A 5,664-nucleotide genomic window follows, 5' to 3' on the forward strand; every position below is an offset into this window, starting at 1 on the left:
ACCTAGTGATTGCTTAGATTGTTAACTGAAAAATTTTTAGACACACAAGAGATCTATGAGTTCAGTTTTATTGGAGGATTTATGAGCACTGTAGCCCAGGATACAGCCTCTCAGCTCTAAGGAACTGTTCCAAAGAGATAAGGGGTGGGGGGGAGGGTGGGGTTCAGGATATATATGATTTTGTGAAGAAGGGATGCACACAATCAAGCACACATCTCAGTAGAAAGCTGCTGCTAGTCAGAGGAGCAGAAGCCTCCATTAATTATTTTAGTGCTTTTTCAGATATGAGACGATGCAAGAAAATGGGCTTATAAAACTTCCCCCTGAAAATATCTATCTGAAGGCCTGTTCTGCCAGCTTCACTGGAACACAAAGGGCCTTATTCCTGATCTCCGCCCTGAACTCCTTTCAGGATGCGTTGAAGGTCAGTGACTGCAGTGGCTGGTGACTTCATCCTTGCAGAACTAGATGGTGAGGGACATTATTTTGTTGTTGTCAAGCCATGTCTACAGGATGTGAGTACGATCTGGTTTCGACATCTGTCACCCCACTGATCGCCAGGGTAGGTTCGGCTGATCTGGCTGGCTAGGCGGGTGTCCCCTTCCTCCCTCAGCGCTCCATGTGCGTCCCTCCCGAAGCTGCGCGCTCGGTCGAAGGGGACGACCATCCCCGATAGCGGAGGACCAGTCTTCGGTCAAGGGTATACGAGTAGCTGCGCTCCCCTGCTAGAACCTCCAAACAAGCTCTCAAGCCATGTCTACAAACACAAAATAAGAAAAATTATATTAAGCGTTAATGAGTCAAAACATAGCTCGGTCTCTTATACCATTTTCTATCCACTACTTGGGCTCACCCGATGGCTCAGTATCTGTCGGTGCTACACATATGCTACTTACAGTATCTGCCACTGCAGGAGACATGGGTTTGATCTCCCTGGGTCAGGAAGATCCCTTGAAGAAGGAAGTGTCAACCCCACTTCAGTATTCTTGACTAGGAAATCCCATGGACATAGGAGCCTGGGAGGCTGCAGTCAGCGGAGTTGCAAAAGAGTTGGACAGGACTAGCAACTAAACAAAAATCCACTTCTTATGGTAATCTCTCACAGAAATACCTATATCTTAGTCAAACCATCTGCCACAAAAATAAAGTGCAGTCCCATAGGTTAAAGTGTTAGGGGCAATTTTGTCCAGACATATAGGGAAAGAAGCACATAAAATAGGAGGGGACTAACACTTTACAAATTTTTACTACATGGCATGCAATTTACACATGTTTACTCATCTTAGCACTATTAAATAAAATATTATTTTTCCTAATTACTTAATATATTTCCAAGCTGTCATAAAATAATGTGACTGTTGACCAGGCATTAGTCTGTTCTAGTGTATTTTTGCATATGACTCAAGAAATCTAGTATAAACATGAAAATGCACCAAAATTATTGAATTATGTACAACTTTGTGCAATCTATAGGCTAGTGTAAGCAGGCAGAAATGTCTGCCGGTGCTATATATATGTTACTTGTGATTTATTGATTTATACTTATTCATTTATTAAAATTCAATAGTTGAAATCCTTACATTTTAGAGACAGAGAAAACCTGACATTATTTGTTCAGCTCTTTTCTGAGATGTGGAAACATGCTTAGAATTACTAAGCTTTCATAGACAAATAGAATCAACTGATGATAATTTAATATGTAATGTAGATCAATGTTATGTTGAATTTCATATAGCCAGAAAATAAATATTAATATCAGGAGAACTTAAAACTTAGAAATACCAATAAGTTATGGAATCTCTTTCCATTCTGTTTTGAAAGACACTGTGACCTTGCATTTATAAAGATAAAGACTAAATTATTCTCCAAAATAAGGTTCAAGCAATTACTAATGAATATATTTTAGATCTCTGTAAGAAAGCATTGTATTCTCTAGAGTTCACAAAAAATGATAAACAGAGATTTATTCTTACAGAAAAAAAAGTAATCTTGAAAACTCTAATGTTGTAATGAGCATAGTTTGGTTAAGCACAGTCAAAATACTGATTTACAAAAATGGGGATAAATTGTAGCAGGATATGCACTTCAAAAGAATAAGTGTACAGTAGTTAAATGTGAAATAGCTATTTATTTTTAAAAGTTGCGTGGGGAATCACAAGATAATGTGAAAAGTTCAGTTAGACAACCAGCAATGAAATTTGAGACTACTGGTATTATGACAAATCCGGTTTCCAACCTTGTTGACAGATTTACTTGCACAACCAGAATTGGTCAGAGCAGGAAATAGGTATAATGCATATATACCTAACGTCGTTCTCTCCACTTGTCTTCTTCCCACAGATAAAGCAGTTAACTTCATCCTGCCCCGAAGACCAACAGTAAGTGGCAATTTGTTTATTTTTAAAGTGAACATTTTACTGTGACAAAGTACTTAATGCCTTGCCAGTGAAAAAACGATACCTAGTAAATGACTCTGTGGTTTTCAAGACTGTTGATAACCTATATTGAGAGTAATGATCTTAAGCTATTCTATTCTTTTTAAGCTAAGAAAGTAACATATAGCTCTAATATTAACAAAAAGCACTTTTATCTAATGTAATAAATTAGTTTTTACCTTTTGTTCTAAAATAAGCAATATAATTAATTCCTATGTCTGTGAATTTTGGAAACAATTATACCAGAACTTCCTTTAATGCAAAAATAAAAAACTATGGTTATATGTGTGTTCATACTTCCACGATAATAACTTAAGGAACACATTTGAGACAGTTCTAATGAGGTGGATGAACCCAGAGCCTATGATATAGAGTGAAGTAAGTCAGAAAAAGAAAAGCAGATGTTGTATATTAATGCATATATATGGAATCTAGAAAGATGAACTTATTTGCAGGACAGCAATGGAGACACAGATACAAAGAACAGACTTGGGAGAAGGAGAGGGCAGGAGGAATTGAAAGAGTAACATTGAAATATATACATTACCATATGTAAAATAGATAGCCAGTGGGAATTTGCTGTATGACTCAGGGAGCTCAAACTCCTTGCTCTGAGACAACCTAGAGGGGTAGGGTGGGGTGGGGTGAGAGGTAGGAGGGAGGTTCAAGAGGATGGGGATAGATGTATACCTATGGCTGATCATGTTGATGTATGACAGAAACTAACACAATATTGTAAAGCAATTATCCTCCAATTAAAAATTTTTAATAAATGAATAAAATAATTTTACTAGTATTAACATATATGGACATTATATAATATAGACATTATTAAAATAAGTATGGGAAGCTATTGCTAATAGTTTTAAATCCACCAAAACAAAGTAATAGCACCAATCTTGAGACAAAAATATTCTAAAGATTATCAACCTAAGATAAAATATCCCCTATGAAATGCAGTCAAAAAAAAAAATTAGAAACTTTTCCAACAAAAGTCAACCTTTTCAGGCATTTATGTTTATATAAGTGATTTAAATATAATATCAGTTGCATTATTTTACATAAGGAGGGAATTTCTATATAAAATTTTATATTCCTTGGCAAATAAGAAGTGATCCTAGATAAGCAGATATCAAGAAACCACATACCTGCCTCTGATGACCTGTGAGCAGCTATTCACTTCACAGAGGAAAGGTTTTACTTTAAAATCATTTTATATTAATGCTTTTCTCCTCTGTGGCTAACTAGCATCCAGGAAGCTTAGGGAAGACATACTATTGCCAGAGAAGATTTCGTGATCCCACTTCTGCTGTTTAAAACCAAAACCTACAATGTCTACCTATATGATTCACACTCTGGAGAAGAATCAAAGGAAATTAAACTGATTTCAAGTTTCAAGTCTGGGAGCTCCTCTACAATAATAAGGCTTCTGAATTGAGGTCAGATTTGTAAGAGGAAGAGATAAATTGTGAGGAGGAGTGTCAGAACTCTTGAGTAATGTTTAAATCCACATAGTGCTAAGAATTCTAGTAACGTTTTTCAGTAAATTCAAGCAAAGAGGAGAGAATTAATCTTTGGGAACAAAAAATAATTGCTTTCTGGGAACTGTCAATGTAGCTGTTGTTATTTAGATATCTTTGTAGATTTCTAAATAAGATGAAGTCTAAAAGGTTTGCAAACTCTTATAGGCTGCTTTCCATTTCACATGTAAGTGGTGAGATGAAAGAATGTGTTATAGTGAAGATTAAATATTACATTAAACTATATTTGAAAAATAATGCATCCTATAGTTTTCTGATGTCTTCCCTGGTGGCTCGGTTGGTAAAGAGTCTGCCTGCAATGCAGGAGACCCGGATTCAATCCCTGGGTCGGGAAGATTCCCTGGAGAATAAAATGGCAACCCACTCCAGTATTCTTGCCTGGAGAATTCCATGGACAGAGGAGCCTGGTGGGCTACAGTCTATGGCGTCACAAAGAATCAGACATGACTGATTGACTAATACTTTCACTTCACATAGTTTTCTGAGCTGTGGTTAGGTATATAAGTGTGTCTCTAACTATAATGTATACATTATGTACACATGTATTAATACTTTTCATGTCTCTTGCATCTTCTGCATTGACAGGAAGATTCTTTACCACTGTGCCACCTGGGAAGTCGCCATATAATGGCACCATTATACATGGCTCACTCAGGGCAAGGGGCTTCCTGCCTGTTCACAATAGCCTATAGATTGCACAAGGTGGTACATTATTCAATAATTTTGGTTCATTTTCATACTTATACTAGCTTTCTTGGGTCATATGGCAAAAATATACTAGAACAGACTTAATCCCAGAATCCTTTCCATTTGCTGCCACTCCTTAGGTTCATTTTAGGAAGAAACAGCATTGAGAGGAAGTAGTTATACTAATTCATACTCACATAACCCTAGGGGGTGAGATGGAATAGGTGTATGAATGTAATAGCAATGTAGAATAGCCCATACATTTCTTTGCATCTGATGAAGGTTATGTTCCCCTGATGCTATCTTGCTGATACATAGCCCCAGGACAGGTGGCTAGTTCTATTGCTACAGAATTTTGCAATAATGGGGAAGCAATGATTATCTTGAGGCAAGAGCAAAAATTAAAAGGCTTGGCTATCGCTATACACTCAGGCCAGCTACTGCCTCAGGATGCAACCTCTTCCTCCACTTCACACCCATCACACACACATCAACACATACACACTAGAGGTCACGAGAGACTTACTTCTCCCCAGATTTTCTTCCTATCTTTTTGATATTTCTTGAAAGTCATGATTCTGTTTTGCTTCTGTCATTCCTTCCATATCCATGTTGGAGTGAAACAAGAAGCCCGCCTATTTTGACATCCTGACTAGAATAGAAACCTAAAAATTTGCTTTGTAAACGGATCCTTTTATGAACTCTCTTCTTAAGAAAAAGCACATTCTCCTTAGTTTATAATTTGAAAATTCTTATTTCCACAAGATAGACTTATAAGGGAATGTTTGCTTGCATAATTTTTATAAATGTGCTTTTTATCTTCTAATAAGCAGTGATATCATGTCATTAGAGAAAATAATATTTTCTTTTTCAAGTGAGTGTTTCAAACTTAGCAAAGAGCCTGACATCAAGGTGAGAAAGAAATAATATATTACAGTTTAACTGTATTATATGCATTTTCACTTCAAAAAGACTTGTTCTGCTCTTAGTCATAAGATATT

The 5,664-nt window shown here is 36.5% G+C and overlaps 1 protein-coding gene across 1 annotated transcript in view; it reads left to right on the top strand.

Annotated features, from left to right (window-relative positions):
- The first annotated feature begins 2,263 nt into the window (after positions 1-2,263).
- Positions 2,264-5,664, top strand: part of LOC105005157 (cysteine-rich secretory protein 3-like) — a 26,577-nt gene continuing 23,176 nt past the window's right edge. Inside the window, exon 1 of the mRNA XM_010863034.1 lies at positions 2,264-2,378. The gene's annotated coding sequence lies outside the window, so the exon portion shown is untranslated. The remainder of the gene's footprint in view (positions 2,379-5,664) is intronic.

This window comes from Bison bison, unplaced genomic scaffold, assembly GCF_000754665.1.
Source record: "Bison bison bison isolate TAMUID 2011002044 unplaced genomic scaffold, Bison_UMD1.0 scf7180017864487, whole genome shotgun sequence".
NCBI classification, from domain to species: Eukaryota; Metazoa; Chordata; class Mammalia; order Artiodactyla; family Bovidae; genus Bison; species Bison bison.